This window comes from Meleagris gallopavo, chromosome 22 (genome assembly GCF_905368555.1).
Source record: "Meleagris gallopavo chromosome 22, MGAL_WU_HG_1.1, whole genome shotgun sequence".
Taxonomy (NCBI): Eukaryota; Metazoa; Chordata; class Aves; order Galliformes; family Phasianidae; genus Meleagris; species Meleagris gallopavo.
The window spans coordinates 4,386,480-4,413,689 of record NC_139425.1 but is presented as its reverse complement, the minus strand read 5'-3'; the positions used below and the strand labels follow the sequence as shown (position 1 = coordinate 4,413,689).

Genomic DNA, 27,210 nt, shown 5'->3' with positions numbered 1-27,210 from the left:
GACAGGTTGGAATCAAGACAGACAAGGAAGGATCCAGCCCTCGCTATTCCCAGCTGGTCACCCAAACACTGCCGGTAAATTGCATCAGCTGTGATCTATGGGATGAAAAACATCCAGCAAACTACAGCAGTTTTGTTTTGAGGTTTTTACTGTGGGTTGTTGCTTTATTTTTTTCTCCTTCTTTTAGTTTTTTTTTTTTTTTTCTTGTTAGAAAATTACTAATTGTTCCTTTCTGCTGTTAATTGGCTTACAGTTCCACTCCCATTGTCAGGCTGTTGGTCAGCTGGCGGGCACACTGTGCTTTCCCAATAGATGTATTTCACAGCTGGAATCTACAGTCTGGAAGGTCCTTCCCATTTCCAGCCCTGCACTTCTTCCAGGCAGAAGGGAGGGGAGGAAGAGACAGATGCCTTTCCACAGAGACGTAACAACGCTAGCAGGTTCTCAGTATGTCAATAACAATCTAATCAGGCTGCATTATATTGAAGGGAAAATGAGATTTCTGACTTTGCCAGAACACTTCACACATCCGCTTGCTCTTACAGACACATACAACACACTCCGGTTTCCAGATGCAGATAAGGATAACCACACAGTGGGGAAAACAATCCAAGAACTAGTCTAGCCAATCCCAGCTGGACATCAGCCTCTTTCCATCTCCTCTCCTTGCTCTGGATTAATGATCACCGCCTGCAAATTTAATGAAATTCTGTAGAAAACTCATCTGTGTTTACGGCACAGGCAGTGCCCTGCTGCTCTGAGGATACAGAGGAAAGAAAGATAACTCAACAAGCAGTCCCACCTTACCTCTCCCCCAGCCCTACAATCACAGGGAAATCTGGCAGGGCTGGGAGCAAGAACTGGACCTGAGAAGGACCTGGTGACACCTCATGGGAAAGGACAACCATGAGGATTCCTCCTCCCACTGTAGCCCACAGCAATATCACACAGCTCACCCAAAGGTAGTGAAAGCATAACACAGCAGCCTGTTCTTCTGCTCAGTGTAGTTCCTCCCAGAGCTCCCTCCTTGGGCAGGGCTGGTTAAAGCCAACTTCATACCCAGGGAGCATCGACTCCAGGTGATAAGACCTAACCTAAATTAACAACAAGCTTGCTGAGCAATAAGCCACTCCTTAGTTTGCACCTTGTCTGCAGGCTCTGAGGCAAGGATTCAAACCCAGTAGCAATCTATCCTGAGCAAAAATAAATAAATAAAAAAGAATGATTAAATAATACAATAGAATTCTGATTCCAGATGCAGCGAGTGCCTGGAAGAAGGGGAAAAAGATTTTCTTTCTTTCTTGGCTGACTACCTAAAGTAAAAAAAAACCACTAGCTCCAGTGAATGAAAAAGAACCTTTGAGTCTAAACGCCTCAGAGTCAGGTCATCCAAACTGCCGGTTGCCTTGATCTCTTTTCCAGCCAATGAGCTTCTCTTAAGCTCTGACGGATGGTGTCATATATTTAAAAATGTGTTTATTCTGACAATTTGCTATGCTTTTATGTAAGAGGACAGGCAAGCAACTCATCCTCCAAACCTAAAGGAAACAGCACAAGTCCTGGCTGCTCATCTAGTTGGTTCCCTGTGGACTGTTGATTCTTGGACAAGCTGTTATTCCATCGTTAAAATATGTACTTACCCTGAAAAAGAAAATGCACGCACAAACATACAAGTAGGTATTATGAGCTTTGGTAGGTCTGTGACTCCGATCTTGTGACTAAGGTGTCAGCTGCTTCTGCAGAAATGGACATGGTAGTGGAAAAACTAAAACAAAGAAGAGTGAGCAGAGAGCTGCCCACAGCTGGACTGAGCTGAACCTCCACTGCTAACGCTAGGCTTCCCTCATCGCTCCGGTGTCACTGAGGTTATGGAAACCAGAGAGGCAAACAAATGGGAATTTCTAAACACATCAAGGGCTAAAGGAAGGGGAAAAAGGGTGTGGGGGAGCATACTTGGAGAACATCCGCTCTGTGGATAGTGGTGCATTTCTCAGGGTACCCAAGAGAAGGGGAGATATGCCTGTACAAGAGAGGTCATCTGGTATCAGATCACATCACCCCTTTCCTCTTTCCCTTGGCTGCCTTTTCATATTCCCTTTGGAGCACATTTCCCTTTGGTTGTGGGAAACACATAATCCGCTATCCCTCTTAAAAACATGTCACAGTGGCACAGCCTGAAATAGAAACCAGATTTCTGCCTTTGAGTCCCTTGCTCTGCCCTCCAAAAATCAGAAGTAGGACCGAAGGGACAGGACTTGGCAGCCAGGCACAGCCCCACCGTATACCACGTGCATTACTCCAAACACCACTGGTGAGGCTCTGGTCCCCTTCACTGCCTTCCCCTAAGAACGGTTTTCACATGAATGCCTGCATGGCTCCCAACTCTGCATATACATCTACCTGCTCAGGGGTCAGCAGCCCTGAAAACGATGCCCAGACAGCAACATGATGAATGGAACACTGGAACTAGATTAAAACAGACTTTCATATGCCGTTAAATTTAAATAAATCCCTCTATTTTTGTTGTCATTGACTAGCTTAAACTACATTTAGCCTCTGCCATTTGTCTTTTTTTTTTTTTTTTTTAAACAATGAATTTGTCATTAATAGAAATAGTCTTTAAAAGAATAACACAGGCACATGAGCTCACCATCTCCTCGTCTGCATCCCTCCACTGCATGCTGCCTCACTCCCAAGGGTTGCCACAGTGAGGGTCCCTATTGATACCCAGATCATAAATCCCTAGGGATGCCCAGCTTCTGCCCCATGCTGCTTTCGTGTAGCTACTTCACACCCACCCCCATTCACCTCCACGAGACCCAGCATGCAGACACACAGCTGTGCCCTCGACATCTGGATTGGGCTCCCTGTTCCACCACTCTTCTGCAGCTTGATGTCCAGCTGATGGACCAAGGCACAGAGGGAGCCCAGAGGAAGGCATGACCCCTGTGGTCATGGTATGAACCTGAGCTTATCTACCAGCCCCAGCCATGAGCCAGGCAGGCTCCTCTCCACCACACAAAAAAAAAACCACAGCATCCATCTGTATGGCCAATGAAGCTCTTTCTCAGACTTTTGCAGCCCCATGGGGCCAACCTGCAGGGATGGCATGTAGCCCTGAGTTTCTGATGTTCTCAGAAATGTAATCAGTGAACAGATAGCTATATTGTGAAGGGCAAAAAGACTAAGATGTCAACATATAAAACCTTTTCCAGCTATCAAATAAAAGCAGAATACATTGGCCACACAACAGAACTGCTGGGAAAGAGAAAAACCCAGAAATCCAGCCCCTGCTTAACATCACTCAAAGCAACTGTATGCTCCAGCATGAGTCTAAGAACCTGGGAAAAACATTTACTCAAAAAAAAAAAAAAAAAAAAAAAAAAAAAAAGGTCAAAATTCACTGTTGTGAAGTATTTTCATCCTTGTTTTGTTTTATTTTTTTCAATAACAGTCCTCTGCAAATCTGATGCCAAGATGAACAAAGAGAGGCCAGCCCTCTGCCCTGGCCCCTCAGAACAATTTGCTGGTGCTCTGTGGATTCCCTGCAGGCTACTTTATGTTAAAGAACATACAGGCATTTTCTCTATGTTTGGAAACTGAAAAATAAATGAATATTCCATTGTGCAAATCCCAGCTCCTGGGTGCCTGGAGCCAACAGAGAGAGAAGCCATGGGACAGCACTGCAGTCAGTGACACCATCAGTTCCTCTCACTGCTCCTATTGCTACTGCCAGTCTTCGTGCCACTTCACTTACCGAGCCACAGCTGCTGGTTAGGTAACATTTTGCTCACTTTTTCTTCTTGCTTATTCACGCTTTGGTGTAAATCATTATGAGCTCACTCTGCAGCCAAACAGCCCTATAAATCCCAGGGGCAGCACACTGCTGGCAGCATGTCCTCTGCTTGAGCTGTGCACAATCACAGGCTAAGTCCCCACTTCCCTGCCAAAAGGTTCCTGCCAAACCTCCTACCTGAGACACCCCTGCATTTCCCACCCATGTGATTTTCCCCAAACCCTTCCAGCTGGGGCAGATGCAGGCGGTGCTGGAAGAGTTCAGCAGCCTGGATGCTATCTGCAGGCTGGGAGTAGCCTGAAGGACTGCACAGATCCATTGATCTCCTCCCTTGCAACCTGGCGGAAAGTTAACGTTTTCAAAAAAATAATTCTCTTTAACCTCTGGGAAGAAGGAGAAGTCTCAGGGATTTGAGTGCTGATCATCTTAACGCCGCATTAGCAGGTGGAGGAACTCATTTAGGATTCTGATCAGAGAAGCACGGTTCAGAGAAACGGGTCAGAAAATGTCAAAGACCAACACTGAAAATGGTTCTGTTTCTCAACAAGCTGCACTGCTAAAAAGGCCAAGGAGCAGAGGCTAGAAGAGAGGGAAAGGGTGTATGGTGCCATGGAGGGAGGCTGAGAAAGCCTTAGCCAGCAAGATGAGCATCTCGAGTCACTCTGCTGGGGAGGTGAGGCTGCTGTGCCAAGGAAAGGATGACAAAGTCAGTCAGATGCCTGGAGTCACTCCACAGCATTTAAAAAAAAAAAAAAAAATCTTTTTATGCTTTGTTTGCCAACAAAGCTAGCCATGACCGGAGTACAAACCCACGCTGATGTGAACCCCATGGCTGCTCCTGTTTGTGAGTACAAGCAACTGGTCAGCACAATCCATGCTGCAGCCCTGGGTGTGCAGAGCAGCCACGAGGCACAATGACCCTTTGCACCTCTGCAAGGGTCAAGGGCAGTGGCTCACTCCGTCCCCACACCAGCCAAGATGTGCAGAAACTGTGAACTTCTCCAAGAGGAATATTTTTGGATGAGAGAAAATCTTATTTTGCTGACTCATGGACGTGAGTCTCATAAGGCAGCAGTGAATTCGTTGAACTCTGAGTTTGCTTTGCCCAGATCTCCAAAGCTGTTTTTGGGATCTAAGCTACATACCAAAGCCTTTGAAAATATGTCATAGTTAGCTTCCAAGCAAATCTTAGCTTTTTTTTTTTTTTTAAATAACAAACTAAAAGTTGAATACAAAACTTAACGAGGACAATGACTTTCCATCACCATCAGAGCAATAATAGAGCACAACGCTGCTCAGCCCTCTGAGAACTGGGGTAAGGTTGGGGCAAACAGGATGAAAATACATCTCCATTTCATCTTGCAGATATTGCAAGTGCGTCGCTTCAGCACTGACCTTGACCCAGCTATGTTTTTGGGGAGAAATAAGATCTTTCAGGTGTTCAATCAGAATAGCTGCAAAAAGTACATAAGTTTCCAGGTGCTCTCTACCACTGGTCTATCTTGCACAGTCACCAAGACAAGTCTATTTAAACCCTTTGAATTGGAGGAGTCCTTGGGCTCTGCTGGGGTTCTGTAAATAGCAGTAACGCTTATGAAAGGGGTGATAAGGCTATCCTGGATATTCTATTTGTTCTGGATATCCTAACTGACCATTTCCTAGCTCTTCTGGATTAATCCAAATTCAGCGATTAACAGTTTTGTAGTTGAGAACGGGTTTGGGATTATGTGCTGTAAGCAGAATATAGCCAGCAAAAAATCACTAGGAGTTGTGTGGGATCGTGTGTGTGCTGGTTTGTGGACACCTCACATGAATTTGGTATCACCAGAAAAGCAAGCAACCGCTGCGCTCCAGCAACTAAGCCCTGCATGCAGCCCTGCAGTGGTCCTCAGCAATGTGGATGGGCTCAGATGCTGCATCAACAAGCACTGCACAAAGCCCAGAAACCAGCTGACCCACAGTGCTCCTTTGGAACAGCAGTGGCAAAATCAGCCAGCCAGATAGGAATCGGTAGCTGGTCCCAATGCCTGAACTGCAAACAACCCCAAAGGCTGCTTTAAAAAGAGAAACAAAATCACAAGATTTGTCAGCAGATTTTCATTACAAGGAAGCTGAGGTCAATCGTATTCCTAAATTAATTTTCTAGTACATGTTGGTTAAACTTGAGGTAATTGTCCCTCCCCCACCGCTCCCCCTCCTTTTTAATAAGTACAATTTACTAGAGTTGCGTAAAAATGAGTAATAACGTTAGTTTTACTTAGATCCAATACGAAATGAGTCATTTCTTTCCAGCACATGACCAGGCTGTTTTTGCTCTCCCAGATACACGGCAGAAAGACATTACATTTGCCTACAACCAGTTACTGGAAATCCCCTGCAGTGACAGTCAGTCCACCTGAGAAGGCCCCTTTGGAAGCCACCCTTCCCTGCCATGCCCCATTCCCACGGCTGTGACAAGCCCTGGGGAAGCAGCACATGCTTTGTCCCACCCATGCTTTGTCTGCCTCTGGCTGGCAAGGAAGTCTTTTTTGGCAAGGGGGCCCAGAGGGAATAAACCCATCCATTTATGGATGTCAGGCTCTATACTCAGCTCACAACAGCTCCCTTTCTTTCAGGTCCGTATAACCTGTACTCAGGCACTTTTCCTGAATTTTGTGCCCCTCTTATCTCTCTAGCCGTCTACACTTCAAACTTTAGAAAAGGTGGGGTGCAGTGTTTGTGTAAATAGCATGATTATACCAAAAACGCTATTCTCTATTCCCCAGCTCAGCTCTGCTTTTTTTGCTGCTGCTTTTGTTTTAAAACAAAAAATTGCAGCACTTCTTTAGAAGTATAATTCCTTAAACATAAAGCAAATACGGGTTAATTCAGAACTATTTCTCTCTTTCCTGGGCAAGACACCAGCACAGCAGACACCGGGCATTTTGTAGCAAAGCAATAGGATGCAGGCTGGGCTCAGCAGGGTTTGGGAGCTACCACCTGTATGGGAGCACAGCACTCATCTGCTCCTGGCACTGAGCTCCCCCAGGCACTGCCCTGCACACAGGCAAGGTGTGATGGGTCAACACGTCTCGCTGGGCAGTGGTAGCAATGTGTCCACATAATCCATTTAGATGCACTGAAATTACAGCAATCGCTGAACTTCGGTTTTCCTCTGCCTGAATTCATCTCTGACGTTATCTGGCAAACCCTAAAATACACCAAAGCAGAGGTAGGATTAATGAGAAAACACAAAACAGTAATTAACCTATTTATTTTAACACAGTCTGACAGGAGCAGGTTACTGTGTCCAAAAACTGACCTGAGAGAGAAGCTCCCACACTGCTTTCATGTCTTTTACAGCTCCGCTGGCCTACATCACATCTCAGGTCACTGAGCTTGCTTTAAAAGCCCAGGTGAATGCTCCCTGGCATTCTTACTGACTGCTCCACTCCCTGTCAGCAAGCTCAAATACCCCTGCCACAGTCTGACCTAGGCGTGCCCTTTGCTGCCATCCAGAAACCAGCCTACAACATCCCAATATCTTTTTCCCTATCAAGGAAATCTCTTTATTAAACCAACTGACACAGCAGAAAGGGACAAAATACCTTTTGCGCTCCCAAGCCTACTTTCAAGGTCAGGGATGGAAAGAGGAGGTGTTTCCTGCACACTGGAGTATCAGTGTGTTCTCTGGTATCTTCTGACCGCATTTGCCATAACCCCAAATCCACGTGTCACTTTCAGACCTCCCGGAGCAGTAACTGTTGTACTGATCCATGCACTTTTTGTGCAGGAACAGCAGCCCTGGACATGAACGTCCAACAGCACTGGTAGTTTAGTGAGCACCTGAGTTTCTCTCAGTAAGGATACCTCAGGATACCCCAAAGCAGCCTTTGGGGTTGTTTGCAGTTCAGGCATTGGGACCAGCTACCGATTCCTATCTGGCTGGCTGATTTTGCCATTTGTAAGGATACCTCAGAGATTTAAATCTTTTTCCCACAAAAACCCTATATCTCACTTTCTGTCAGAAGCAGGCACAAGGGGACTTCCTTCCACATTTTTTGGGTTGGTCCACAATTTGGGTAGAAATCATCAGTTTACACAGGACTGTTATATTCCTCTGGATTTCCATGAACATGACTGACAGCAATTAATGGTTCACAAAAGCTGATCTCCTGCATTCACGTCTGCAAAGCTCATCTCCACAGCACTTCTAAATATGACCACAAATAGGTGATCCGAAGCTCCTGTTCAGATTCCAAACAGCAGAACCTCTCGTGTATATTGTTCAAAGTATGGACTAGCAATACCGAAAGCCCATTTTTCCTTTGTCTTTAGACTTGAACTGTACGTCACCTTCTTTCACACTTCCCACTCTGAGCCAGCTTTTAATCCATTGCCTTCCAGCTTCTCAGTCCTCAGGGTACACTGAGGTCACATTTCCTATATTTTCTTTGTAATCATAAAGCCTAATCATAAGGCAGGGGTGTGGGGGAGGGGTGTGGAGGAGGAGGGATTTATTTTAAGATCTTCCATAACTCAGAACTGGAGCTGTAAGAAAGGACTAGGCGCTGCGGCACTGATGATCAAGCCATGAGTTGGCAAGACTGGGCTTTCATTCAACTGAACCACAAATTCACTTGAAATTGTGACTTGCTTTTCTTCCTTTGTTTCAGATCAGCCCAGCATCTTTTCTAACAGAAAATGACCCAGATCATTTCTGCTCTGAATCATCAACAGAAAAGGGAAAAGAAGAAAAGTGAAGATATCACACTCCAATCTCCATCCCACAGCTTATTCCAGAGGGCACAACTCATTCGTAACTTCTCTCACTTTCCCATGACCTCTTGCAAAATAATCCCTCCTCATGCCCAAGATATAAAGCAAAGCAGTTCTTTTCACCCTTAAAGTGCACACTGCCTGTGATGGAAAGATAAAAATCATCCAACAATGCACACAATTTCAGCTTATCGTAAGAAAAATGATACATCAACCACTCATGGCAAGGGCCACGCAGTAAGTGCAGCCTGCCCAAGGTTACAGGAGATGCATGTTAACAACTCCGACCTCAGCCCTGTGCTTACTCAGTACCCAAGTGGGCAAGCAGACCATTGCCCTAACACAGCCCAGCTGTGCAGGAGCATTTATTCAGGGGAGCTGCCTTCCCCAGTCTCAGGAAGCACTTGTAGTGCACGGTTGTATTTACCTCCCCACCAGCATCCAGATGATACATTCACACCAGAAAAACTAACCTGAAGCAGTGTGACTATGTTATTAGCTCAGGTTTGGGGCTGCTCTTACTGAAGCCTGTGCAGAAGTCAAGCATACCTGTTTGGGAGCATAGTTCCTCCTCTGTTTCCAGCCCCTTGGACACAGCACTCAGAGCTATGAGCTACAGCAGACACAGCTGTATCCTCACACCGTCAGCCCCAGCAGGTGCAGGCCCAGCATCCTTTCCCAGCTGCCCTGTATCACCCACCTTTCCCTCACGAGGCAGAGCTACAGATCAGCAGCATTGCTGCAGGTCCCTTTATTCAACCACAGCAACACCTGAACTCAGTCCAGATGCAGGTTTATGGTGTCTTTGATTGCAGGGCCCAAAGAGAACAAAGCACATCTTGGTCTTCTATTGAGGACCACTGGCAGCCATCAGATTCACACAGTTACGAATGGTAGAGGAGGAATATGTTACATTTCTTTTCTTTAGACTATGTTTAAGGACTCCTGCATTTGACTACAGAAAACACAAATGTGTTTTTTTTTAACTGATTACCCTGGTTGTGATTTAAAAAGAAATAACACAGAGCCAGGAAAACCCAGATTTATAGAGCTGTAGTCTGTTTCTTAATAGCACATAGGAGAAAACCTGCCTGTATGCAAAGGCTTTGCCAGCCCTCACATCTTTCATCTGTACTGGTTTTACATCCAGGGGTATTTCTTCAAAATATCTCTAGATAAGCCAGAGCATGACCACAGCCCTGCTCTGTACAACCAGACCTGGTCTGCTCAGAAACAAACAGCAAGGCCACAAGGCAGGAGAAGCACTGAGCTGGTCCCTCCTCAGGAAACCCCAGACTTATTTCCAAACAGTAAATTACACAGGTACAAAGACTTGGTACATGGGTCAGGCCGGCTCTATTCCTGTAGGCTTACCTTCCACATAGACTTAATCCCTTCATTTTCATCATTAGCTGTTTGACTGCCTAATCATGCCTTTACAAAAGTGCAGCCTTCTCCTGATAAGATCACCCTTGGGAACCAAAACACTTCAAATGCAATGGTTGGCATTAAACAAGGAGGGTTATTGTTGTGCTTCTTGCCCCTACTTAAGCTCGATTGGGTGTTGATTAGAAGGGCAGTCCAGAGACAACTGCTGGAAGCAGAGAGAATACAGAGGTTTCTTGTCCAAGGCAGAAGAGGAGGAGGGAGGCAGGCTGGTGCTCCTCAGCCAGCCTCTGCTAATCGAAGCGAGTCATCCTCATCAATATCACTTTACTTTGGCAGCTCTTCAAGAAAAGTCAAAAAGAGAAAGAAGAATCACACTCCTCTTGTGCAACATGCGTTAATCGCTATGTGTATCACACACCAACGAGAAAATCCAGGGAGTGTACTGTACTATGATGAGCTGCATCACCTTTCATGCTTCGAAGAGAAAACTTGTGCATCCAAGAGATTGTAGGGGTTGGCACATCCCCTCTGGCCCACAGGGCACCTTCTTTGCCATTCCATCTGCCACTCCCAGCTGCAAAATCCTCATCACTACCATGAGGCAATCTCAGAGCAAAGCCCACTGCTAGCACATGGAAGAAAACCACTTTGGCTTGCTGTCATCCCACAAGCCTCAATGTCCCCCACTCCCCACTCTCTTCCTTCCTCTACAACATGCTTAAAGCATCTATCTGAACATCCAGGTACTGAGATATCATAGGGCGAGCTCTCCTTCCCCATCCTGCTCAGATGGCTCTTGTCATCGGTTCCCTCCAGCCAACGTTCAACTCCCTGCTTTCCACCAGGGCTTCCCTCCCTCCTTTCTTTCCCTCCTGCTCACGGCCCTGGAGCTCACATTATTTCCTTTCTTGGAGCCTACAGTCTGGAGCCAGCGAGGTTTGTCTGCTTCCCTGGGTTCAGCTAATAAATTGGGATCAGGGGGTCACACAGCAGGGGACTTGGAAGCCTGAGAGCCTCTGACACCATTTTTATTAGTTTCTACTATACATACCATTTCAGGAGCTGGGATGCCATCCCAGTGGGGCCCTACCCATTGCTTAGTAACTAAGATTTTGTAATCTAAGTTTTGACAAGGTCATTTTTTACCTTGAGAGAGGGTGGGGGAGGGAGAACCCCCACACACATTAATTACACAAACACTGTGGGGACAATGCAAATAGGAGCCCATTTCCCCTTTGCATCAGGGCCAAAAAGTGAAAAATCTTTTTACTATAGGACTATTTCCAACTGAACAGACCAGGATACTTTAAACATCCCTGCCCTGTGCTTGCAGTTCAGATGAGTGCCTTTGAGCCTGTTTGCTGTCCATTCCTAATGAAACATGCTGGAAATAAAAGCAACCAAACCTGGGGTTACACCAAGCCTGGGTTACGTGAAATGCCCATCCGGCTCTGCTGGCAGCACAAGGGTGACTCTGATTTAGTTAAAATTAAAGAAAAAAACATCCACCAGCTTCAGCATCATTGTGCTGATTGACCCTGTGTTTAGTTAATCACTGCTGGCACGTAAAGTACAAATTACCTTTTGGCAAGCCCTTGTCCCAGCAGACAGAAGTGTGAAGAGCCCAAACACCTGCTGGCCTTGGGGTCACTCAGAATCACTATTTCCTGATATAATGTTTCTTAGGGTAATAAGAAGGACGTTTAGAAAGCACGGGAAATACAACTATTGAGACAAGTCAGCTCTGGGACAATCTGATAAGAGCGGGTACAGATCCAGCCACACCATGAGAAGCCCTGCCCACCTGCTCTGCCCTGCTGCTGCTCTGTGGAGATGGTGCTGCTCTGAGGAAGCGACGTGTTCGGGTGAAGCAAGGCAGAAGTCATCTGGGCCCAAAGCCTCAGAAGATAGGGCAGAGAAGGAGCCAGTTTGCCAGGCTGGACCTTCCCTCTTGCACTCAGCGCTGCTTTGCTGTGCTCATTAACCCTTGCTTGATTTTAATCCCGCCTCCCCACTGCTCTCATTCAAGAAGATCCTTTGGTCACTGCTACCTTTGCCTTCCACCCTCTCCCTGAGTGGAGCCATGTGAGGTGTAGGCCTCTGATGTGGTTAAAGTAGGACTGAGACTGAGTAATGCTTTGAGGCCCTTTGGTATGTGTTTTGCTGGCTGTCACCTCATCGGGCTCCAGCATATGCTTTGAGGTTAAGTTCCAGTGTTTGTGTTTTGGGCCTTTATTGTGGTTGTTTGATTTGTTCATGATGGCCTTGGCTCTGCCACCCCAAAAGCAAATGCAAAATTCACAAAGTGGTGACTCAGTCATTTTATCCACTGGCAGCAGCAGCTGGCAGAGGCTCAAAACAGATCAGAGAACAGGGCAACAAGTGTCTCCAAGATGGATTTCAGACAAACAAGGAAAAATGAAAAACCTGAAAAAGCATGGAGAGAAAAAGCCTGAAATTAAATAAGGAGGCAGAAAAACAGCTGGAATGTCAAATATAGACCAAAGAGATCAAAAGTAAAGCAGCTCTGTGATAAACAAGGAACTGTACTGTGGCTCTGAACAGCAAGACTCGAAATATGGCAACTTACTGGCCCATACGGCTTTTTCCATTGGTTAAAGGCAGCTTGCATGTCAAAAGAAGTTGTTTTTGCTGCCAGCACTGGAAGCTCAGAGCAGAACCTACAGATCAAGCTGTTTTCTTCCTGCTTCAGGCATCAGCCCTAAAAATAAAATGACCCCAGAGGACTCAAAAGCTGGCTTGCTCTTTTGGCTGATAGGATATAAAGTAAGATAGCAAGGCTCATGCTTGCTCTTCTACAGTTATATGGTCACTGTGGGTTTTCAAACAGCAAAAATATGTCCCCAGACATGAAGAGGGAACTTCATCCTGACCTGGTTTTACATCATGGTAACATCTTCATCCTAGGAGGTGAAAAGAGAAAAAAATGATCCTTCCAGCATGTCTTCTCCTGTCTGACCACATAGCACCGAAGGCACTTACTCACTGGACGTGCAGAACTGCGAATATTATCAATGAGGAATTACAGCACCCAACCACTCATCTGAACTGAAGCTGTATATTTTCCAAGAAAAGCAAGACATTATGAATTATGACCTAAGTAAAAAAGACATTTCTACATTAACCACATTTCAGGCTGAACACGGGGAAAGTTTCACATATCGATAAGGTACTCAATAATAAAATATCAAGTTCTCAGGAGGAAGAAAGATGGTCTTGTGGTTAAGCTCAGCACTAGAGTCACAATGCCTGGATCCTGCCCTTGGTATGACCCATGGTCACCCTGTGAAACCTCAAGCAAGTCTTACATGAGTTGTGTAGTACTTGTGAAATCACTACAGCATGTAGTGCTTTTCTGTTTTTGTTTTTAAACACGGTGCACAGCAATTTACATTCAGAGAGCTTCATTACTCATTGCTGTCTCTTTGATCTCCAGCCCCAACTTTTCTGGCAAAATAGCAATTAGAGCACAAGTGCTGAGCAGGCTTTTTGTTGCTGTCCATGCCCTATCAGACTCAGAAAATGATTGTGACTCAGTCACCTAAGCTGCGTTCTGTCTATTCATGTGTAAACTGGGAGTCATTATAATTACTTTCTAAGCATTAATTGATTATTCTTCATAGCACTACTTTAGAGTTCCTAGAACAGATAGGAAGAAAACCAACAAAAGGAGCAGACAGCAACAAAACTGTGAACTGCTAATAATTTGTTACTTACTTCCCTTCTTCCTCTGAGCACTGAGATGCTCAATGTATTTTTCTGCTCACATCCCGACTTTGCATTGCACACCATGGTTTGCTCTCATTTAGACACAATAAGCAAGGGTGACTGGCAAAGATTCAAGCAGTCATTCTCCACTCTTTGTAAGACACCCTCAAAGTGTCCCACCTGAAACCCAGAATTTTCTAATAGCAGAGGAAAGTTATTTGGGAAAAATCCACAAGTGAGAAATCAGACATTTTAGTAAGCAGGCAGCTAGCTGAGCACTCATTTCTGTCCTCAGAGAATGTTCTAATGGAAAATCTGACTGATCTGTCAGAGAGTGTTCCAAGGTAGTGATACTGAGTCATAAAGCAAAGCTGTAGCTACCATACAGCATGATCCAGTGCCCCTGAAGTCCATAGGAAGGCTGTGGAACAGGCCCATACAAATTAAATAATGTTTGCAGCATGGCAGTTATTAGCTCAGACCCAGTGGAGGAGCTGGCAATGAAAGGCTGCTGTTGCTCTCGTGAGGACTCTTCTCTCACTGTTATCAATGTCAGTTCTGTCCAAGGATGTTCTGCAAATTGAGACAGGCATCAAACTGAGGAGTGCTCTCCGGACTACGTTCTTGGAAGAGAGTGGAAAATACACTTTCACAGCTGTAGGCTGAGCATGAGAAGTGTGGTAGGTGACAGAGTCACCACACTGTTACAGCGTGACTGGCTGACAATGTATGGGCTTGGTTTTCTGTTATCTTGTGTGAATTCAGTGCTGGCAAAACAGAAGAATATGCTAGTTTATTTAAATCCTGGGATGAGGAGATGCAGCCAACACTGAAAAAGAAAAAATATTCTCCTGCAGCTGAAGAAGGGATCAAAATGTATATGAAGAGTAAGTAAGAACAGGAATCAGACACAGAAGTATAAGTCAGGACATAAGAAAAAGGAGTCTCCAGAAGGGCCAACAAGACTAATTGATCTCATGATGTAAAGCACATCCCTGGAAGCCAACAACTTCTTTCAACAAGGAGTATGGACCAAAAAATGGCAATGCACAATAATATGCCAATTCAGGAGGACAAAGAAGAGACAGAACTGTATGGTATATGACAAAAGAAAAGCCTCAGTGAAGCCCCTAACCTCAATCACAGCTCTCAGCTAATATACAAGACAGGAACAGCACAGGCAGTGGTAGATTCTTGTGCTGCAGTACTCAGTTCTCATTCGGAAGGATCCCTGGGGAGGAGAGTACCCAGCCATCATCTGCAAACAGTGGCATCAGCAAACCAGTCCCTGATGGATTTCCTTTGGGACTATTCTCAAGAAGATACTGAACACAAAGGGAGGATGGGAAGAAGATATTTAATCAACTATACTTTACCACACTACACCAATGCCCAAAGCCTGAGTAATAAACAAGAGGAAATGAAATTAGGTGTTAATGAGCACTAATTTAACGTAGTTGTTATTACTGAGCCTCAAAGAATGATTTGCATGACTGAATGTTCCAATCAGTGCTTGTAACCTACTGAGATAGGTTCTTGGAAGAAAATGACTGGAAAAGATGGCAATACCTATAACAAGGTCACCACCCTAGAAAAAAGCTATCCTGAACGTTTCCTACCTGATAAAGCAACAAGATGGAATACTAGTTGACGTCCTTTACAATCATGCCAGAAAGAAGAGTGGCATATAAAACTTGTTGCTTATGAAGAGTAGGATGAGAAGTTAACCTACTAGCCTTAAGGTTGGGGGCAAGTCACCAGCCTGGGAAACTTACACTTGACAAAGAGAGGAACCGAGCACACCACAAACATAGGGGGAACAGCATTATAGTTAATTATCAAGCCAGTCAGACTTGCTAAAGGCAAGCCTAAACTAATAGTGATGCACACTTGGGTCCTTGAAAAGTTTCCAGCTTTGCAAAATGGTTATGGGCAATTCAGGGCAATTCAACTCACTGTCCAAATATAGCTGGTGAGTGGGAATTGTTGATGAATGTTTTATTACAAGCCCCAGACACTACAGTCCAATAGCCAAGAGAAGAGAATATTGGTCAATTAATAATCCACACTAACAAACTACAGTAACCTAATACAAGCAAGGGAAATTGTATAGCCATTAGGACAAAGCATTAAGTAGAGTAAATCAGAAGTTTCCATGGAATTTGTACTTAGAACTAACAATGAGATACAAAAGACCAGAGAAAGATGTTTCTCAAGATAACACACCTAATTCCTATTTTGTGCTGCAAATCTTGCTCTTCTCCAAAATATGCTTGTAATGCAAGGCTCATACAAGCTATAGGGACATCATCATTCATATCAGACCTTCCAGAAAGCAAAAGCCTGTTTCTAATGACATACACACTGCTCTTCATTGAAAATCATGGAGAGCAAGAAGTGTAATCATCATTCATCTACCTCATAACATGCATGGCATGTGATGACCTTGACCTTATTTTTAACCTCTTCCATGCCATGCCCTGATGGGACCAGCCCTGCAGGGCTATGCCAGTTAAAGCTTCAGTGATTATTTCTAAGTGACAGATGGAGTGTCAAAGAAAACAGCATCTGTCCAAAGGGCCCCAGTAGGTGATGCTTCACAGAGTATCTCCTGAACATCTGCAGTAATTAAATGCTTAAGCTGAACAAAATTTAATTTTGCAGGCTGTGTTGAATCAGCTATAGTTCACTGCACAGGAGCCCTTGATCTGTTCTGTGCTCCAAGAAAATAAAATTGCTTGTCCCTTAGCCGTCTTCACCCTGAGCTTCAGAATTGTGGCAGCTTGTTTGTTCTAAAAATCAGCTCTTGTTGCCTGAGTACCTAATTTGGCATCTAATGAAGTTGTTTCCATGTCTGAAAGGAGACTGCAGTCAGAATTTTAAAAGTCTGCATTTTCACTCAATTCTGTTATTGAAGGAGGAGAGTACTTTACCTGAGCATAAAGTTTTGTTTAGTTTTTTGTTTTGTTTTGTTTTTCCCCAGAACCAGTGTAATGGTATCTTAATAAACGTGGGACCTCTATGGTCCTTTCAACCATCAAGAGATGCCGTCACACAAGAGATGTTAATGATAAGAAAGAGCATAAGGAAAGTGAGAAGAAAGGCCAGAAACTTATCAAACTTAGAGCCACTTTAATTTGATGGTTGGCAACCTTAAATGCCCAGCAGAAGGATGAAATACATTCCTTTCCCACTCGCAGAAGGGAGATGAAGTTCAGTTCCCCAACAAGACCAGCTCAGTGACTGATAAGAGCAAATTTACAGGTTTCCAACTTCTTAAACAAGCACTTGACTAACCCTCCTCCTCCTTACAAGTCAGTCCCAAAGATGCAGGAGAGACCATTTAATTAGCAGGCACTTACACACACCTGAGGTAGGACTACCATTTACTCCTTCCTACCTGAAGCATTCCCATCAGCTTCAATTGATATGCCCTGTCATGTAGCTCACCTGATCCTCTCATTTTAAAAATACAAGAAAAATCTCATCTGTGAGTAAGGTGAAGAAAGATGTTAGCAATCTGAAGAAGAACCTGCAACCACTACAAGCTGAAAAAATAGCAGTAACGTCGAGCCAAGTCAGGAGGCAGAGTGGTCTGTAGAGAGGAGATAGCACTGCTTAAAACAGATGATGGCTGTCAGACTGATGCATCAAGCCTCACCGGACCAGATACTCACCACAGTTTCCTGGCTACAGAAAACAACATTGATACATTCTTTGCAAGACAGAGAGGGACAAGGAAACTAAAACTCTGTGTGCTGAATAACATGAAAACGTTATTATGGAGGGACAATTTTCTCAGCATCCTTAGTATGTAGTAACCCTGATAGCTCTGAACAGGGAACAGGTCATAAGAGAGATGCTCAGCCTTTGGCACTTCTTACTCAGAATGCAAGGTGCTAATACAGAGCTTACCTTATAATACTGGATTATGGTAACACATTATGTTGCACTGTGATAGTTTTTTTCATAGGTTTTCATTTTCATTGCTTAATTCTCCTCAGTTTCTATTATTTTCCTAGATATAGCTAATCTATCATATTTCTCAAGCAGCTACCACTTCATTTTTCTACTAGCAGTAGTGGATTTCTTACCCACCAGTTTCCCCAGTTAACTGCCACCACTGATTCTTTCCCTCTCATTATGTTGAGGAACTCAAAAGAAGATGCACTAGAAATTTTATTTCAGGCTGCTGACCCAGAAACAGCTCATATTAGGAAATTTCTTATTCAATAGCTTTTGTTTTTCCATCTACAGATCAGAAGTCTGCAGGTCACACCAGAAGAAGGTATTTCAGTATTTTCTGTTTCACACAGTTGAGGGTGAGTAGGAAAACAGCAGATCTCATTCTAAATCATGAATTACATTTAATTCTCTCTAGTAGTGTTTGTTCTTCATTCATTAAAACTAAATTGTTTGGATTTGGTGAGTATCAAGCAGGGCATGCTCAGAGCCATAAACATCAGCATAACTGGAGAAAGGGCACAACACACTGCAAAACACCCAGTAAATATGTTCTTGTGGATCTGGGCTCTACCTTCCTGCAACCTCCACACCACAGACATCTCAAGGTTACCTTACCCCTCAAATTCAAAAGTTTTTGATTCTGAACATAGTTTGTCTAGCTCCATACTTATTATCAGGACAGACTTCTATATGTGACGAACCCACAGACAGTACTATGGGAGGCCTGAACACATCAAAGTAAATCCTACTTCAAATACAGTTTTGGACAGCCAGAAAAGACTCAGGAGAGAAGACAGGAAAAAAAAGAAAAGACAGTGAGAAGGAAGGGAAACTCACAACATGTCAGAGATGCGCATGGGGGATGGGGAAAGAGAAGATGAAATAAAGGCCATGTCAAATGACTGCTTTCCCCTCTATTTCTTTTGGAGAGATTAGGTTACTACAGTTCAACAGGACTCAGTTTGCTTATTACTTTGGGCATTAAGAACTTAATGCAAAAGTAATGAAGTTAAACTTGTGGCATAGATAATGGTCATTAGCAGCCTTCCTTCCCTGTCATAAACCTGACCCTTGTTAACTCCCATTTTATCTTACTATGCAGATGATTTTGAGTAGGCAGGAAGTATTCTCCATTCTGTCCAATTTGGGGAGAAAAAAAAAAAGTCAGCTAGTTAGTACACACTGATATTTCCCAAACTTAAGTGTCTCACCCCAAAATTTGGGTTGTTGAGGGAAGTATAGAGGGGAAAGAAAAGAATTGGATCTCTTGACAGAAAAGTCTCCTAAAATGAGGGTGGTAAGAAAAGTTGTAAGGATTAAGAAGTGTTAGCCAGAAACAAAGCATATGTACTGCTTAACCCTTTTCATTTCTGTCTTCCACATCAAGGATAATGGAGCTCTTTCCCCATACATTAATTAGGCTCTCTCAGAGTTTATTGACTGAGGGCAAAAATGCCTCTGCAAACACATCCATGATAGCTGCTGTGGCATTTCTGTGCTGCTGCTCTAACATAGGGAATTGTATCTCTCAGCTCTGCTAAGCAAATCTCCTCCGGATTAGAGATATTTGAACAAAAAAATTACACCCAAATATCTTAATCTTCAGTAGTTAGCAGAAATTCTAATTTTGTTTCACCAAAGACCTGAAAGGAGCATAATTCTAGCCAAAATGAACCTATTTTTCATGACTGTGGAAGGAAAACTGTCTCATGATAACCCACATCTAAAAAGATGTTCTAGTTCATTGGCTTGTAGAAGCAAGATGACGATTACTAACTTCCTGATATGTTTGCATTAAAAAAAAAAAAAGGACCTTTTTTTTTCCCTGGGAATTATATGCTGGCATGAAGACTAAGGTGAATGTTGACGATCTAGAAGTGGAGAAGGAATAGCAACATTGGCCTTAAAGATAAATTAATCATTTTTGAGGTTTCACTGACAAGTGAATCCAAATACACAAAAGAGACAGTAACTGAACCCTCAAGCCAATTGCAAAACTGTATTGCCTTCAAAGGAAGGATGATCTGGCCCTCAAAGTGAAAATCCTTCATAATAACATCAGTCATCACAAGAGTTACACCTATATTTGAGTAACAGAGAGAGGATTAGTCATTGCCTGATGAGCAAACAAAAAATGAAGTTTTGGATTATAGTCCCAGAGAATTATCTGTTTTCCTGTAAATTCACTAAAAGGGAGGAAAACCACAAACTAGAATCTCAGCTTGGGGTAATTTTGTGTTTCGTGCTGAAAAGGGGTCCATGTAGGACATTGCTGAATAGACAGATAAAACACTCACATTTTAAGGTGTAGATGCCAATATGACTGCTTGAATCATCTCCCAATCTCCTGTTCAGCTTCTCATCTACTTTATTTACACAGACATATGTGATTTTGTTGCCAGCTGGTGATTTGGCAATAAAATGTAATCTGAGCCTAATGTGCCTAGAAGATTTGTTTGGAAAAAAATAAACCCCAGATAAAAAAATAAAAAACCAAACTAAGTAGTACTTGTTTATAGAAACATTACGGTACCTTTGATCCTTTCTTCTGTTCTGCTTCAATATGCTTGAGTAAAAAGAAAATACGCTGTAAATTTCAGAGAGCAGCATGGGGGCTCCTATGTTTGTGTTGCAAAGACAGACTGAAGCCTTTAATCAAGACAAACTCCTGTAGGGCAAATTTCCCAATCCAGCATTAGTGTGGTGGTGTTGCTAGGTGGATCCCCATCCAGCCAATCAACGGTTCCTGTAACTTGTCTGACCCATTTCTGTGGCAGGGCAGCCCTGCAAAAGTGTTCGGGTACAAGAGGAGTGGGGAGACAAGAAGGTGGCACACAGCTGCTAGCATCAGGAATGAAGATGTAGACTAACAAACACAAAAATATATAGAAAAATAATGCAAGACACTACATAAGTAGAACTGAAATAAACTAGATATACATAAAGACATTACAAAGCAGAGTTATAAATATTATGGTAACTATAGCATCCATATGAAGAATGTTTCACATATCCAGGACTCAGAATAAAACCACTTACTGTAAGTCCCCTGACCTTTTCTATAAATACACATCAGATAAATATGTATACACTTTGCCTTAAAATCTGATATTTATTATATCTCACATCAAAACCTAACTGCACGTGGACAGATCCTTATAGAATTCAGCATGCAATTAGCACAGGGCAGGAAGAAAAGGTATTCTAGCTGCCTGTCTCATACAAGTCCCAGGCAGGTAACGATACCTGCAAACAGCAGATACTTTTGTATGTTAAATTGCTGCCATCATTACACTTAAAAATCAGATGTGAAAATGTACTCTTAAGGTCTTTCAGGACACCTCCTTCGAAACCAAGGATTTTCCATTAGGATTCAAAGTTAATCTGCTTATAGGAAAAACAACAGTTTTCCACATGCTTCTCCAAAGTACATAATGTACACAGTATTATGCCATGCTACTTAACTGAGCTACATTGGGAAATACAAAATAGCATTGGAAGAAGAATATATTTTAAAAGTACAAAAGTGCGTATGCCTAAAATCTCTGTTTTCAAACAGTGTAATGTGCTTCAGATCAAAATCTTGTCCTGTGTTTAGAATAGCTATTAATATATGCAGTCAATTCTGAATTCCTTCTGATTCAAAAAATACTTTCAATTAGAACTCTCAACAAAAAAAGCAACTCAGAAAGACCTCTAGGATCAACAAGGGAAAGAATCACTTGTTTCTACAACATCCAGTCCTGTACATCCGTGACATAAAGTAAACTAATTTATAAAATGGAACTTGGAAATCACTACCAGATCCCCGAGTTATGAAAAATAAGTCGCACATCACAATACATAAGTAACACATCACCCAGCGTACCCAAGAGTCACGTGGAGGAATTTACACTGTTACAGCCAGTGCGGTACAAAAGGTTTTAATTTACCCTCCTCCTCCTCACATCAACACCCCAGAGATGGGGAGGCTCTGGCAGCACACATCAGGAAGTCCCACAGTGGCCACCATAAGTGGTTAAAGGCTATTTCCTAAGTCTTTTCTGTGGCTGAATGGTTCCAGTAGGTCAAGCCTCTGAATGCAGATGGCTCCCCATGCACAAGAGAACTGACTTACTCTAAAGGGCCACAATGCAAAACTGTTAAATGCTGCCAGTGTAAAGGGAATGGGAATTTGGGCCGTCTCCAGCTTTCTAGTGACAAGTGGAAGCCATATGCAATTTCCTACAACCATCCAAAGAGAGCAGGAGCTGAAAGATAATGTCCTCACCCATGTGGAGGAGTTTAAAGCCTGCTGAGAACCCTCTCAGCCAAATGTTCAGGCTCTCTGTGCTGCAGTGATTTTTGCAGCCTTCTATATCTTTGAAACATGAGCAAGTTATTGTTGGCATACAAAGAAGCTGGCAAAGTATCATGCAATGATTCAGCATATCAAGAAGCAAGATAGCATAATGAATCATTGTGCAAAAGGGTTGCACAACATGGACCGAAACAGTCCATATAAAAGCACTGTTGTATTGGAATGGAAATGGCTTCTTCATGGAAGATACCCATTTGCCAAAAAAAACGTCGTATAACTGATGTTTTATGAGTAGATCCAGAGGCAGATAGAGGCATTGATGCTAGGACCTCGCCTACTGTGACAGAGACATTAATATATGAGAAGATACTTTTGTTTGCCAGGATGATTTGTTTACAATTGTAACATCTGGTACAGGAGGTTTTGAAAGAGATTCATTAATTGGAAAGAAGAGAGAAGTGGTCCTGCATCTGATTTAAACTGCACTGTGTATTGGAGAAAATCCATTGGAGTCAGTGGAGATAACTTGGCACAAAACCATTGTCAGTGCAAGGAAAATTGGAGCCAACAGGTGTCTACATACAGAACCTTATCTCATTTTCTTGTCCAACCCATGGGAAAGTCTGCCATTGCTCAGGCTACTTCAGCTATTTTCGACATACAATTGCCTTATGATCACTACAGCACTGCCCAACAGTCCCTATCCCTATTAATTCCTCCCATAGTGCTCTGACACAGTCAGAGGTCATTTCCCGGTCCTTACATATCTACCGCATACCAACACTGCGCCCCACAAGGGACTGTACCTTTTGTCTGCCACCCTCTCTCTATCTCTCTTGGGAATGGCTCTCCAGTTTACTAACTGGTCATACATGAAGAGCTGATCTTCATCAGAAGAGCATCCTCACACCCTTCTTAACCTTTCCTTCCTTCTGGCAGAGTGCTTCACTCCTAGATGAAAGGCTCCAAAATATTATCTTTCTTGAAGATTAAAAAAAATATATAAGAAAAAAAGAAAAAAAAAGCCTTCAAAAAGGTAATTCAATAGGGTCTTTGTGTTGAAACAAGAACTGAAATGTTTAGAAAAGGACTTTCTGTTTCAGAGTTTTTTCAGCCTGCATTAACCTCATGAACTACTAGTAAGCAATCCGGCAAATGTGACTTAAGAAAAGCAAATTCATGCATCCTTGAACTACAGTTGCTTCTTTTAGGGGCATTTCTAGCATTATAGAGCAGCACTGCTTCTAGAAAAGATGTAGCAGGTGCTACACACAGCGCTAAATATTGAAAGGCACTGAGCTTTCTTTAGAGGTAGCTTGCGAGCTGATATGGCATAACTGCCCAACAGCACACCTCTGTCCTGATTCTGGGTCTGCCCTTGATGGCAGCTGAGTATCGCAGGGACTGACATCACCAACTCACATTGCTGAATAGCTACCACCTTGTCATCAGATGGTAAAGGTGACAGACCTCAGCCAGACTTGCCAGGATCAACTACAGAGAAAAAGCTCTGCAAACCATTACTTGGATCCTTCTGCATCCTTCAGGTACACAGCTCCCATCCTCTAATTCTTTTTACTTAGATAATTGGTTTCAACATCCTATTTAATTTCTGTTCAAATTTTGGAAGCCCAGAAGTAAGGCAGCAGTTAAGGATCACTGAGTCCAACTCCTGGATCCCCACAGGACCACACAAAACTCAAACCTCCCCAGGCCTGATCCAAACACCGAAGGGAAGAGAACTGCCCATTCCCACAGCCTCTGGATCAAACTTTTCCTCTACAGAAAAAGCACTTGGTCCTGCAGGAAGAGCTGTGATTTCAAAGGCTCATAGAGCATCATTGATTTTGTTGCCTTGCTCTCTAAATTTTAAATATCAAATAAAAGCATGGCAACCACATCAAAGAAACCAAGGCTTGCTCATCTCCCCTTTCTTTCCTTTGCTACATGCACCTAGTGCTTTTCTTTGAGTTGGTGCTACTGGGAGACTGCTGACATCAGAGAGCATCCCTGGGGTACAGGACTAGTGCCTTGCAAAAATGGTGCTGATGAAATCATTAAGCATTTGTTAGTCCACAGAAAAAAAAGATGACATACAGGAAAGCGATTACTATTTTTTTCCCTTTAACATAGCTGGGCAAACTGATCTCCCCACACAGCTGAAGAACCCAGAAGGCCAGAAGAGAGCTATTGCCAAAGCAAACAGGTAGGGGAAGAAATGTGTAGGTGAGGAGTGATCCCAAAAAGCCAGCAGTCAGGGCAGTGGCTGCAGCCCCAACTCTGCTGGTCACAGCTCTCTGCCAGAGCTCCAGAGCCACCAGATGAGCAACAACTGGAAGGACTTCTCTGCTCGTGAAAGAAGAGTTCAAGAAATTGGGCATTTTTACACCTAAACTGCAGAATTTATTCTCCTCCCTGAGGAACAAACCTTGCAAACAATAGGACACAGCACTCTCCTGGCATCACCATTGTACAGTTGTATTTATTTCTTCACTCCTTAAGTCAAAATACGGCTATGTAAAGGAAAAGCAACAAGTGCTGTTCAGCAATGCAATGCAGTGATGATTTGCAATGATACTGGACTCTGCTTTTCCTCTTCAACAAATCACAAAATGTCTTGGCTTAGGAGGGACCTCAAATATCATCTGGTTCCAGCCCCCTGCTGCGGGCACAGTTGCCCACCAGTAAATCAGGTTCAAGATCAGGTTGCCCATGGCCCCATCCAACCTTTCTTTGAGCACCTCCAGGGATGAGGAAGCATACACAACTTCTCTGGGCAGCCTGTGCCAGGACCTCAACTTCTCAGTGAAGATTTTCCCTCTTTTAGTTTAAAAATGTTCTCCTTCATCTTATCAGCATCCATCCATGTAAAAAGTCTATTTCCACCCTGTTTATAACTTCCTTTTAAGGACTGGAAAGCCACAATGAGGTCTCCTATGGAATGCTTCCAGGCTGAACGAGCCCAGCACCTTCAGCCTGTCTTTGTAGAAGAGGTGCTGCAGCCCTCAGCATCTTCATGGCCTCTGCTGGGACACTTTCAAAAGCTCCACGTCTTTCAAAGGTGCCCCAGCGGCACCTTCTGTGGAGCAGATGTGAAGGGGAGCTGCCCCAGAAGCAGCCCTGAGGCTCAGCCCGGGTGGGTGGCTGCTGCCGGGCAGGACAGGCCCCGTCTGCAGCAGCTCCAGAGGAGGACAGGCAGCAGCAGCACGGTGGGCTCTGCGCTCCCCAAGTGCCGTGCCAAAGCCCCTCCCTGGTCGCTGGTGGCCGTGCGGCCTCAGGTGCAGCTGCCACACGGCCGGGCTGTGCTGCAGCAGCAGGCAGAGCCCTGCTCAGCCCTCTGCCCCCCTGGTGCGTGCTGCCACGCAGTCACAGAGCTGGGGCTCTCAGGGCTCTGGAAGTCAACGGTTTCACCAGTCGACCTCTTCCTCGTTCCCCGTCCCCGTTTTGCACTGGGATTCCAGGCTTATGGTTTACCTTCCAGAAAGAAAGAGACGCAACAACTGCTCATTTTAGGGTGCATGAAAGGGTTTATTGACAGTGCCCAGATCCCCCCGCGCACTCTCTGTGGCAGGAAGGCCATCCCGGCGCCGTCCTCGTAGTCTCGTAGTGGAGTGGAGATGCCTCAGCCTCTCCCCCGCCTGCGCTTTCCGTCCCCGTGCCGTTCGTGGTTCCCGGCTCAGGTCGGGCCGCCCGCTCACAAGCGAGGCCCGTCGGGGTGCCGCGCGTGCTCTCCGGCGCCCATCTGCCGCTCCCGCGCCACCCGCCTCAGCCATTCGCGGTCTTCGTCCTCCCGCGGCGGTTCGTCGAAGCGGCTGCGCTGGTTGAGCTCCCCGTGCCACGAGGAGCTGCGCACCAGCCGCCGGGGGGACCTGGAGCGGCTGCGCGGCGGGCTTCGTGCTGGGACGCTGCGGGACCGCCGGGCAGATCTCGTCTCCCGCCGCTCCCTGGTGCGCTGCAGCCTTCCCTGGGGCCGGCGGGTCGGGGGCTGAGCCGAGGGGCGCCAGTCAAGGCGCTGCTTGCCGAATATTCTCTGGCGGCACAGGGGGCAGCTGGGGCTGTTGGCCGTCCACTGCTGGATGCACACCCTGCAGAAGATGTGCCTGCAGGGCAGAGCGCGGACGGTGTCCACGATGTGGTCGAGGCAGATGGGGCACCGCTCCTCGCGGGCCTCCACCGGCCAGACCCACGCCTTGCGCCTCGGGTTGGGAGCCGCCTCCTGGCTCATGGCTGCGGCTGCCCTGGCGCTGTGGGGCTCCAAGGATGGATTTGGAGCCCCAAGGATGATGGATTCGCTGGAGGCTGCCTCTTGCGGAGCAGTCGGCAGCCTCTGCGCTTCCACTCGCAAATCACTCGCAAGACTCCTCTGTCTCACGCACTGGCAAGGTCTCAGTGTCTCGTGCTCCCACAGGAAGACGCTCACACCTCGAGAGTCGCCAGCAAGACTCAACGCAGGCTGGGCCCGCTGGCTATTTATAGGCACCCGGCGCACTGTGAGGTCACGGGCTGACTGTGACTCTGCGATGCCGTCACCAAGTGCGCACATAGGTGGAGCTTTGCTGTCCGGTTGCCGTGGCGTTCCTATTGTTGGCATTGGCCTGCCCGAGTCCACCCAAGGACTTTCAATGGGACATTTTCACAAGCGGTGACAAATAAAGGATTGATTGAAGCAACCAATGGAATGGATTTGGTGTTGCCATTGATCAGTGCTGTGGCTGTGACCGTGCTGGTGTTTGATAGCAGTGCTTGCAAAGTGAATGCTATCCTGGGTATTTTTCACCAAGAAGTGAAGGGGCAGTGCTTAGCAAGAAGGGATCCCTGTCTTGGTGGGGAAGGAGCAGCACAGCTTCTCTGTTTCTCTTGTCTCCTTAATCTCTCTTCCCGCCCTTCCTCTGCACCCTCCAGGACTTTCCCTCACATCCTAACCTCATCTGTTCCCTTTTGGGGTGACTTTCAACGTGTCTTGGTTGGGGAGTTGAGTACAACAGTCATATATACTTCACAGATAGGTGGATGTTTGCTGTCACATTAATAGTTTGCCTGCCGATTCCTCTTAAAAACTTCCATCTTTAAGGTTCCTTCCATCCCAAGCCATTCTGTAATTCTATGATTAAGAGCCTCAAACATTTGTATTTGCAAACCAGTCTTTCATAAGTGTGCAATTTAGATTTAATAATATGCTTAATGAGCAGTAATTAAAAACAAATTGCAATTAAAACATTATTTAATGAGGTTTAACAGTGATCTGATAGATATGTATCTATCACTGATTTCA

The 27,210-nt window shown here is 44.7% G+C and overlaps 1 protein-coding gene and 1 pseudogene across 1 annotated transcript in view; one reads left to right on the top strand and one right to left on the bottom strand.

The window, feature by feature from the left end:
- Nucleotides 1-26,822, top strand: part of LOC146542945 (uncharacterized) — a 78,224-nt pseudogene extending 51,402 nt beyond the window's left edge.
- The window catches only part of LOC104913998 (uncharacterized), a 286,339-nt gene that overhangs the window by 67,974 nt on the left and 191,155 nt on the right, over nt 1-27,210 (bottom strand). The gene's annotated exons all lie outside the window — the stretch shown is intronic.